The sequence below is a fragment of the Parasteatoda tepidariorum genome, chromosome 2 (assembly GCF_982258835.1).
Source record: "Parasteatoda tepidariorum strain Cologne lab strain chromosome 2, Ptep-v5.0, whole genome shotgun sequence".
Lineage (NCBI taxonomy): Eukaryota > Metazoa > Arthropoda > Arachnida > Araneae > Theridiidae > Parasteatoda > Parasteatoda tepidariorum.
This window is the reverse complement of record NC_141756.1, coordinates 112,850,940-112,863,413: the sequence shown is the minus strand read 5'-3', so window position 1 is coordinate 112,863,413 and position 12,474 is coordinate 112,850,940. Positions and strand designations below refer to the sequence as shown.

The 12,474-nt window shown below is 27.9% G+C and overlaps 1 protein-coding gene across 1 annotated transcript in view; it reads left to right on the top strand.

Moving 5' to 3' along the window:
• Positions 1-476: 476 nt before the first annotated feature.
• Positions 477-12,474, top strand: part of LOC147816058 (transmembrane protein 94-like) — a 47,066-nt gene continuing 35,068 nt past the window's right edge. The window contains exon 1 of the mRNA XM_087156700.1: positions 477-614. The gene's annotated coding sequence lies outside the window, so the exon portion shown is untranslated. The remainder of the gene's footprint in view (positions 615-12,474) is intronic.

Sequence of the window (12,474 nt, the reverse complement as noted above, 5' to 3'; positions counted from 1 at the left end):
AAAATAATAATAAATCTAGCTCGACCTCTTCGTATTTCACTCAAGGAAAAAAGAAAAAATAGAATCCTTGAATATTAATAAATAAAATTTTTAATGTTATTTTAAATCATATAAGAAATATTTTCATCTCGAAAAATTAACATATTTTAGTCTGTTTTTTTATTCGTTTTTATGTGATAAGGTAAAACGAAATTTAATTCATCGCCGTTAAAACCAGCTAACAAACACTTTTTTTCCCCCACTACCATAAAAAAAAATTTCCAAGTATTTCTCTTTATTTCAAAAGAAGAATAAATCACGAAAAAAACACACTTATTATGGCACATCATAATCATATCTTGAAGGATGGGTTTTCAACACAAAAAGATTAAAATCTAAGTTCTTAACTAGAATTTTTAAAAAGATACTATGATCATCAATCATCGAATTGGCGACTTTTTCCCCAATGCAAATGTACATCATAACCCTCTCAAGTTCTGAGGTGCAAATTTCTACGCGCATTGTTGAATTTGATTGGTTAACGAATCCAAGGCTTATGTGAAGCGCTGTTATTGGAAATTTTAAATTTGTTTAATAAATAGTCGTTCTGTCTGTACATCTGTCTGTATTTCCAGGTAGATATATTAATTTTATTTTTGTAAATACAGTAGAACATCACTTCCGTTATTCTAAATAAAGTGTTTTTATCTGCAATTTCATGTATTTACAATTAGTATTTCTCAGTTTCTGCTGCCATAATGAAACAATTCATGAAATCTTTAAATTAAAAAGCACTCCTTTTATTGCTTAATTATTATAGTATTGACCATTTTACTTTAATAACAAATTGACTTTTTGTTATTTGATGAAGTTAGTTTTTTAGCTTAACTTTACAAATCTACTATTTGAAATGTGTGTTGTTTCTTGTGTTTTATTTATTTTCCTCCTACTATGATCAGCGGTGGTCTAAATTGAGTTTTAAAACTGTTTACATTTTCAAATATAATAAAATGTATTAATGTTATTTTAATATTCCGGTTATTTTACAACACTCAAATTAAAAGAATACTTTTTTATAGTTAAGCTACATAGAATTAACCATTTAATTTGAGTAACAAGTAAGCTTTCTGTTAGTTGCTTTAGTTTTACATTGCAAATCTGTAATTTGTAATTTTTGTTACTTCTTTTGTTTTTTATTCTTTCTATCTACTAATTTGCTGACCCTTGGCCTAAATTAAGTTTTAATATAGGTTACATTGTGAAATATATTAAAATGCAATTGGTAATTCATGATTTAATTTTAAGGTTATTTATTTTTAAGCTCAGTTTAACTGTATTAGTAAATATTCTATACATTTCTGTATTGATTTCCTTAGAAGATAAAATGCAATAATTTTTAAATTTTTCTGAAATGTAGGTGTAATATCAGTATATTATATTTAAAATTTGGTTTAATTATTCATACTTAACATTGTATGATTATAAAAATTCCTATGCTTTTATTAGTTGTGAATTAAATTTGTGATTTGTAGTTGTGTACCTGTTATATTTAGTTGTATTAATTAAAATTCATTTATATATTTTAATAACTCTTTACATGCGGATGAGATTCTTCCGCGGATTCGCGGATTTCCGCCGTTTTTCAGATTTTTCCATTTTTCCCGCTAATTTCCGCTGAAATTGTTTTTTGCACAAGTTAAAATGTTTTATGAGGAATTTAATTTTCCGCGGAGCGAAATTATTGAAGTCCTTATTCCTCCCTCTGAAGTTTCTCTAAAAATAATTTCCTTGGGATAAAACTGGTTGACCTTTCTTTATACAGGGATGAGATTTTTTTTGTCTCTCGAATTTCAGCCTTTTTATCAAAAACTCCGATTCTCTAAAAGTTTCGTTTTTTTTTTTTTTTATAAATATCCCGCTTTTTTTTTAAATTCAGTCGTTGAAGTAAAATAATTATATTTATTTACGATTTTCAAAGATAAACAGAAAATTCAATCTACGCCCTTCCGCATTTTTACTTATATTAGCTATTTTCTCCGATTTCACACACACTAAATAATATTTTCCGTATTTTTTATCCGTCGATGGATAGCTCGTATTTTCGTAATTCAGACGTCGCTGCTTCTTGTATTCTGGCATGAAAAAAAAAGAAGAAAAAAAAGAGAGAACAAAAATAGAGGTGTATTTGCTGTGAAAATATTCATTTGCTCATTCAATTAATCTTAAAAATTTTTATTTATTATGTCTAAACAAAAACAATACAAACACGCCTTTTAGAAATCCCAAGTCCAGACTCTGCAAATATCTTGATTTTTAATCACGCGATTTTAATATCAATCATCGATTTTCGTATTTACCTGATTTAAAAGTTGCGCATTGCGATTCTTATTTACGAGATTTAGAAATCCAATATCGTGTTTTGTATTGATGCATTTTTAAAATCGCGATTTCATTATCAAACCTCGATTTTCGTATTTACCTGATTTTAAAGTTGAACGTTGCGATTCTTATTCAGGCGATTTAAATATTGCACATTCGATATAAAGTTTCATATTTACGTGATTTAAAAGCCTCATATCGGGATTTATAATCACATGGTTTACAAGTTTAAAAATCGCACTTTTTTTGTCAAATTTTTGTTTATATATATATATATATATATATATATATATATATATATATATATATATATATATATATATATATATATATATATTTTCCTCTTGGATTTTCTTTACTTTCTGACTACTATCATCCCTGTAAGTGTCAATCTTAATGGTTCCTGGGGATGACCTCAGATATGATAATTAATTAGTGTAATTAAGTTACGAAATCAGGCACAAAAACGTACTTTCTCTGAATAAACATATTTTAACATATTTGGATTCTTAACCTTCAAAATATAGGGGGTAACCGCAATCTGGGAAATGTGGTCCCCATAGTTTGGTCAGAAGACAGATCCAAATTTCGGACCCCTTAATGTTAATTTCACTTTTTGCGTTTTTAGTCATATTTTTAAAAATAATAAAGCAATTCAAATAAAATAGCGCTCACTTATAAAACCCATTTACCCAAAGATAATTGCATGTGAAAAATAATTTGTAATAATTATTTATTATTTAATTTCATTGTGGATGAAAAAATTTTGAATTATGACGTATACATTTCTCTACATGATAGAAACTGAGAAAAATTAAAATTAATTATTTTTAAAAAAATAATTTGGCGACAATGAAGAAATATTTAATTGCGGCAATTAATCTTTAAATATGGTTAACTTACGAGGATTTGAATTACGCGCTCGTAGATGAAAATTTCATTCATATATTTTCGCTGATAACCGATTGCTAATCCTTTTTTTTAAAATATAAAATACGTTTTTTTTTTTTTTTTTTTTTTTTTTTTTGAGTTTTTTAAAAATTTATTCTTAATTAAATAAAGATTTGAATAAAGCATTTTATTGAATAAAAAGATTTTATTAACGAATGTTGAGTTTTATAACATGTTTCTGGTAGAATGTAATTATATATCAGCTTTTTTTATTTTAACTGTTTGTTTGTTCTTCTAATAATTGATACAATTTCAATAATATACCAAAGTATGCATCGATTTGCAATAATATGTTTATCAATTTTTTCAATATCTATTATATGATTATTAATACGAATGCGTAATCAACATTTTTAAGCATTTTAAAACTTCTTTACATCTCATATATCGCCTTAATCTTAACATAAATTTGCAAATTACCTGTCTGCACGTGTTATTTTTCTAACTTTTTAATTAAATTTTAACGTTTCTGAAAATCTTATTTTTTATGCTACCATATATATTATTTTTCCATTAATATACGAATCAATTGTTTTAGTACTTTAATTTATGTTTTCCTTTAATATAAAATTACTTTTTAAATTATTGTTAAGTTTTTATTGAAAGAAAACTTAGAATTACTGCCAGCTAGCTGAGAATTAAGTCTTGTTAAGAAAGAAATTAAAAATACTCTACTGATCAATATCATTCGATGCAGAACAGCTGACTATTTACTAAGCATACTATTGTTTTCGAAAAATGAAGATAAATTATTAATTTTTTTTTATTGTTTCTTATTTATTTGAGTAATGAAAAGTAAATGCGTATGTGTGCACAACAAAAAAATACAACACATTGTTTTGTTTTTTAAAAAGTCTATGGGCATACAATTTTATTTTGCCGTTCAAAGTTATTCTTGCCTGCTAACTTAAAGAAAGTTACCCTTTTCTTTTAAAAAGTTGAAAATATCTGCTTAAAAAGTTGTTTATATTATTTCTCAACTTTTGCGCAGTTCAAAAAAAATCCTATATCAGGAAAATGTTCGATATGCCTTGTTTTGTTTTGTCTTTTTCTAACATTAGGATTTTTTCTACTTAAAAAACCTATAATAATAGATTTAATGCACGTTTTGAAGAAATAATGAATACAAATTTGGATCTAATATTTCGTAATAAGGAAACAAGAATATTAATAATTCATTGATAATTGTTTCAATGCACCGAAGTAGTTAATTCTTTTCGAAACAGTTGGACTTGCAACTATTTAACTTCGATTCTTTGAACTAGGGATAATTTCATACATGTCATTCGACTTTAAAATTTCAAATATAAAATGCAAAAATTACACAAGAAGGCGTCAGCTGGCTTTAATTTTAGAAAACGAACAAAATCGTCGGCAAAAGAAGTTATCTAATGAAAAGAATGTCAGAGTTAAATACTGTAACAAGTGTTACTCTTGTTTAATTAAGGGTATTATAAACCTAAATTTTCCTTTCTTTTAACTTTTTAAATTATTTTTTTAACAAACTAACGAAATGAGTATGTAAATAATATTAATTCGTTTTACTAGAAATCAAGTTTACTTAGTATCATTCGCAAATCATATGAAGAGCAAATTCTTGAGCTCAGGTGTAGGGTAGTAGGGTATTTCATGCGTGATCAGCAGTTTCAAAAGTGAACTCTTATATTAGAAGGCAGCTAATTTCTTTAAAAATTCTAATTTGGAAAAATACTTGTTATTTTACAAATGTTATAAAGCATGTGCATTCTTTAAATGGTTATTTATATAATTTTCACATTGGTTATTAGTTTTCCGTTGATGAAGCAAAAACGAAGACCCTAGTAAGCAGCCAAAAATTAAATCATTATGAATTATTATCTTTTAACTTTTTTTGTAATTCTCTAACCTTGCTATTTAAACTCTACGATCCGCTGTAATATGTTTTTGTTTGAGTCAAAATATTGGCATTTTTTATATTTTTTACAGTTAGCAACATGGTTCAAGAAATTAACATTTTTAAAAATTTGAACTCATTTTTTCAAGAAGCGAATCTCTAACAATACTTCAGCGAATCATAAAAAAATAATTTAGCGCAATTTCTTAGTTAGTTTATCTTCTAAATACTCCCCCTTTCACTGATGTTTTTTTAAGGTCAAGTGCCACTTCCCGGTATACATTTGCCCGGTATATCCTACACTGATATTTTTTTAAGGTCAAGTATCATTGCCCGGTATATATTTGCCCGATACTCCAAACACTGATGTTTCTTCTAATCTATCGTCAGTAAGTATTAAAATATCGAATAAATGTAATTATATCCACGAATAAATTAATATCAAATCGGATATAATAAATATTTCGGACATTCAAAGCGACTATGTGATTGTCAATATTCACCGGTGAAAGTCAACAACCACCGATTTCGGTCATTCACAGTAACATGTTTACATAATAACCTCATCAGGACGTTTATTTCATACTTTGCCTAAATAGCATCCGGCATTATATATAATGCCTAGGAAATTTGTGAAATATAAATCATTTCATACTTTGCCGGCTAGTTTCAGGCATTATATGTAATGCCGGATTTCATACTTTGCCGGTAACATATATATTTCAATTTTGTCGAAAAGAAATGCCGTGAATTTTACAAAACCTTCTGATTGCGCATCAGAATCGTGACCCAAATTTTTTTGCAGGATCTCTTTTTTTCTTTTCCTGAAAGGCTTGAACTGAGGTGTAAAAGCAATTAGCCCTACAACTCTTCATAAATTTATAATAACTTAAGTAAATTTGGTTTTAGTACAGCATTTTTATTCAAATAACATCTTTAAAAAAATAAGAAATGTCAAATAATAAGTTCAACGTTCAAATTTTGAAATATTGGAAAATCATAAATAATTTCATTTCCATTTCTTCATTTTAAATTAAAATTTTATTTTCAAAGTATTAAAAGGAATACTATTTTCTATGCCCAAAGAGCAGATCCAAAAATTCTCTTCTTGGTTGCCTATAGCAACAGAGACACACGTTATGACGTCTCGTCATTCATTCAGCTTCTTTATGGTTGTTTTAAATTGTTTCATTCTATGTCGAGGTAATTTGGCATTTTTTTTAAACTTTTGCCATATACATAAATCTTTATTGCGACCCATTTTTCGATCCAATTTTTTCGAAATTTTATCTACCCCCTTATTTCAAAGGTCAGCATTCCAAATATGTAAAAAGAAAATAGATGTTTATTCAGAGAAAGTACGGTTTTATGTCTGATTTCATAACTTAATTAATAGTTAGCACTAGTTAATTAGCATATTTGAGGTCACCCCCAGGAACCATGAAGATTGATACGTTCGTGAAAATCCGACCATTAGAACAAAAGTTATTCAAAGTGATTCATTTTTTTCTTTTGCTGACTGTACCCTACAGTTTTTGTTTTCATAAAACAAAATTAATGCTATATTTTTGTTTTTAACTTTGAAGACGTAGTTTTCAGAAAGTTTTATGCGCACACTTTGCCATAAAATAGTGGGGACTAACTACGTCTTTGAGCAATCTTACGTAGGGCAAATTTAATCGACCACTTGGCAACTAATTATAACAAATGGCGTTAAATTGTTTGTTTCATATGCAATCCGATCACCACCTTTTTCGCCAAAAATGCAACACGTGTTTTCAGCATCTCGTATTATTTATTCTAAGGGAGAGATGTAATCATTCCTGGAACGTTCAATTTTTTTACGCTATTCCAAAATTTCTGGGGAACAAAGGCTTCATTCGAGCTGAAGTTAATTTAATATTGTTTTTTGCTTCTTTTTAATCCTTAAAAAGAAGCAATTTTGTTATTTTTAATATATTTACCTTCTAATATTTAAAAGTAGATTAAATAGTATAATCATTGTGTTTATGATTGTTTCAGATTTATTTTGTTACGTATACATTTCATGTTGTTTAATATACATGAATTTTATGTTTCATTCATTTCGTTATGTTCAAAACCTCAAACCTTAAATTTTATTTGTTAAAAACTTTATATACACTACATAAACCCACTAGTGGAGGTCATAAATTTTTTCTTAATTTCAGAAATGAACCCTTTAGCGTTTTCCATGTTCTTCAACAAATATTTTTAACATTTTAATTTAATAGTAATTATTTTAACATGATTTTTGAAGTATCACATTGAGCCGCGATGGCTCAGTGATAGAGCTTTTGTCTTTCAATGAGGTGAACCCGGGTTCGATCCCGGCGATGGCTGGTCGATACGAATTCCGCACCCGGTTTGCATCGACCGCAGTGCTGACATGAAATATCCTCAGTGGTAGACGGATCGCGAATTGCCAAAACATACCGTAGATTATAAACTAGGCGATTGCAAGTGGAATTGGCGATGGATTACGCGTAAATGTGGTGGAAGAACGAAATTACATTAACCTAAGCAGTGAAATTCGATATTTTTTTTCTCCTCCTCGACTAGCCATGATGAATAAAAATAACTCATTAATTCATTTTAGTAGAGAATTAAAAAAGAAAATAACCTTTTTATTCTTAGGATCACGTTATAAATAAACTGTATTTATATTTTATTAAGCGCAATAATTTATACTAGGAGGCTCCGCCCCCTGCTCGCTGACGCTTGCCAACCCCCGAGAATTGCCAAGCAATCCTATGTGGTTCACGCCGTGAACCATGGCTCGCTGCTCTCGCTCGCCAATGAACACAATGTTCTAGCACAAAGACATAGTATATTATCATCAAAGACATAGTATTGTACTTATGTAGAAGAATTCTATCAATGTTCTTATTGACTTTTAAAAAAGTATATTAGCTATTTAGATTGTACATGGTGAAAAAATCAAAACATTAGCTAAATGAGAAACATGTCAGCAAAATAAATTATCAAATAATGCAGTTACTCACCTAAACTCAACTGAATGTGTATAATAAATTAGTTAATGCTAGAAATTCTGAAAGTTTTAGAAAAAAAATTTATTATTTAAAAATATAAACTTTAAATCCTAACTTTTCCTTGTGAGATAATAACCCTCAAAAAGTCTTTCATTTTCAAGAACACAAAAATTTGTTTTATCGCCAAATGAAATATTTTTTGGTGATCAGCATTATTGAAATCAATTTCTAAATTAATTAACATTTGTGATAAAGTACATAACATTTTAGAACAAAATAAGGATGTTTTACATACAATAAATTAAAATGCATGGCTGTTAGCATTACCCGAGAAATACTACGTGGAGGTCGCCATGCTGCATTTCTAATCGGGGAGTTTTGATTTTGGCAGTTCCCCTTGCCTACTGCCAATAGAAGTTTCAATAAATTTTTTTTCCAAAAGACATTTTTTTCTGCAAAGCTCTAAGAAATTAACACTAAGCATTCAGAATTTCTTTGAAAACACAATTATAGATTGGCATCTTAGAGCAATTACTGAAAGGCTGTCAAATGACTTAACTCTTGACAGGCCAACATAAAGTTGTCCATGACTAAAAACTTGCTTAGTCAATACTAAACTGATTTTCTCAAAAGTCTGACCTTGTGACTTATTTATAATCATGGAGAAGGCCAGCCTAATTAATTCCTAATTGAGTTTAAATTAAATATTATCATGTTTTTAGGGCATGAATCTGAATTGAACAACCTGATAATGCTCACTCTGGTTATTGTTTCCGTTTTTAAAAGCGCTATATGTTGAGCCACCTCATGTGACATTTGCCATGTGACATTTTTAGCAGCAATCATTGGTCGATTTTCTAACATTGCCATTCGGGGAGCTGCAATGAGCCTTTTTTTTGGTGCCGTGTAAGAGAAATATATATATAGATTTTATAAAACGATCTAGTTTTTTGATATAACAGATTTAATTTTTTTTGCAAGAATTGTGTTTGTGAAGAAATAAAAATAATTTAGTAATGAACCAATCACAAAAAATAACGTAACATTTTAATACCATGTTTTATTGGAACGCTATTTTGAAGAATTAATTCTATTTAACTTTTATGGTAAGAAAACATAACCTGTTTTAATTAAGTGACTTTCTCTGTTAAATCAATCTTGATAAAAGAATAATGCAAACTTTTTTATGAAATTTTTTTTTAGAAATTAACAAAGACATATCATTTATTAGAAAAAAAATTGGAGTATTCAAAAATGTTATCACGCATGTATTGCATGTAATTTTTACTCTAAAGAGTAAAAATTTCATGCAAATGAAAAAATCGATATTTTTAAAATTTCAAAGTAATCGGAAATTCGCTAGTGAAAAAAGAAATATGTGAAATAATTTCAAGAAGGGAAAAATGTACAAATGAAGGGATTTTTCTTCAATAACCTATATCGCGTTTGTTTTATTACTAGAAGCATTTATTGTAAAAAAATATTTATTAAATAACTTTTTTTCCAATGGGATGAGATCTTAAACTTCGTGAAAAATTGATTCAATTCCTTAATATATATAGAAGTCCATAAATACTTCATTTATTATGGAGGTCATAGATACCTTGATACTCTTTCAGTATAAGAATAATAAATGCAATTAATAGAAAATGCACAATTTTAAAAATATATTTTATTTAAATATATTGTGTACAGGTTATTCTGCAGCGATCATACGTAGCATAAATTTATAGATTCCTAAATACTGTTATATGAATTAGGTAATTAAAAACATAATAGAAAAATAACAGAATTAAAAAATAATATAATTAAAAAAATTTTCAACCTTTAATTAAAAACTTCCTGTTGTCAAGTATTAATACTAATTATAATTTTTAACAACTTTTTTGAACAAAAATTTTTAATTCTCAAACTTAATACTATCCTTCATATAAAAATATCCGAAAATTTGTAAAAGAAAAACTATATTTTAAAATTGAGCCATTGGCGACAACAGATGTCAGATGTATATACTGAGTTTAAATAAATCATATATTATAGAACTCACATTTAGGACTTAGATCAATTTATTATCAGTTCATAAGAGTGTTTTTTAATAAATAAATGTAGTGATTGTTTGATTTATAATTGTAAGTCCTGAGTGTTTAATGATAAGTTATGTTTCCTTTGAAATAATTTTTGAACTATGCAAAGCAGGTCGACATTCATTTCAACTTAAAATATATCAACTTAACTTTCAATAACTATAGATAAATAAGAAACAAAAATTAGATAAAAACTTTCCCAGGATTAGATAAATACTTTTAGAAAAATACCTTCTAAATAAGATTTAAATAAAACGCAATCACTTCGCCTGAGTGATTTTGTAAAGAATTCTAATCTTTTTAATTTTACAAGTTAGGTGAAAAGTAAATATTTACAATAGTGGTAGAGAATTAAGGAAATTCTAAATTAAATGAACATTAAAACATTGAGTGCAAAAAATTTTCAATTCACTTTAAAGTTCACTGGAAAGTTCCCAAGATATGGTGAAATGCGCTAAAAGTAAAGTTAACACTAAGGGGTCCTAACATTGCATTGCTTTCCTGACCAAACTATTGGGATAATATTTCCAGATTGCTGCAACCTCTATATACTGGGGCTCAAAAATCCGAATACGCAGGAAAAAAATTTCTCTATAATTCTCTATAATTTGCTGCTATAATTAGGGAATTTCTATTGACAAATTCAAGTAATTTTTTTTTCCGGAGCAAAATGCATTTTTATTTAAAAGGGAACAATACTGATTTAATATTTCTACGATAAAAGACTCTCTAATCGCTAACACCGATGAAAGGAAAAAATTTCGTTCTTTTTTTCTTTTCCACAAAAAGTTTAAAACTTAAATTGTTGTTCTTTCATTATAAAGCAATCGTATAATATTCTCGTATCATGTAAAACTTTATAACGAAGTTACTTTTCTACCGTTTTGCAGTTATAAAATGACATAATTATTAAATTCTACTTGCATTTTAAAATGTAATACTCAATTGTTCAATGAATTTTACGATTATTATTATAAAACTGTGTATAATGAACATTTCAACTAAAATAATTAGTACAAAATAGCTGCTAAAAATTCTCTTAAACATTTATAAATATTATATATTAATAAATTTCAGCTTTTCGCATTATTGCTAAATAATCTCTACGTCGAAAAATATTTAAAGAATTTCATAATAATTGAAAATTAAATAAAAATTTTAAAAACATTGTAAATGGTATTCGAGCAGAACCATTAAGTTTAATTAATGAGTATGGAATTGGAAACAAAGTCTCTGCTAAACAATAAAAAAAAATTTTTAATCTTTTAAGTAAACAAACTTTATTATAATAATCATTTCATTACAAAGGATTAAAGGTTATTGTGAAATTATTAATTTTAATTAGTGGATGAGTAGGAAAAGAATTTTCACTACTCGAAATACATTTAATGAAAGTTATGAAACTATGGAATATGTAATAATGTGTAATTTTTCTATCTTAGTTCTATTACGACCTTTTAAAAAACACTAATAAACACAATTTAGTCAACAGATACAAACGATTATGTCGGTGCTATAACAAAAAAATATGCTTTATATTTTATTTGATGCAGAAGAATCAAATGAAGACCCGCTTAATTGAAATGTCGCACCCATATCTAACTTGTTGAATGTTATGCGATACCGAAAACAAAACAAAAACATAAGCACACAGCTGTTTGGCGATTTGCGAATACGCTCCTTTAACGCCAATAGAAATTTTCGCCAACCCTTTACAATCTGCGGTATGTTCTGGCAATTCGCAGACGGATCCTGGGTTAGAGTCCCCTTGCCGTCAGGCTAACCGTGGGTGGTTCTCGTGGTCTTCCTCTCCATGCAACGCAAATGCGGGTTAGTTCCATCAAAAAATCCTCCACGAAGGCAAATTTCTCCTAATACTTGATCCAGGAGTTTCCTTGTCTTCTGGATTGGGTTCGAAATTACAAGGTTACGGAGTTGAACGTTAGTAGTCATAAACACTAAAATTGTGTCGGCTGTTCAACGACGATTATAAAATAAAGTAAAAAGCATCACATTCATGAAACTGAATTTTGTATGGGAGTCAGCTACCCGTATAACTCCTGCTATGAATCAAACTGAGCTGTAAATGGGATTAACTTAAATGAAAGACACATATTAAATTGGGAAATAGGGCTTTTACAATGTTTTATCAAGAAGTCTGAGGAAATGCTTTGTTTTAGTTTGAAAAGTAAAGGGG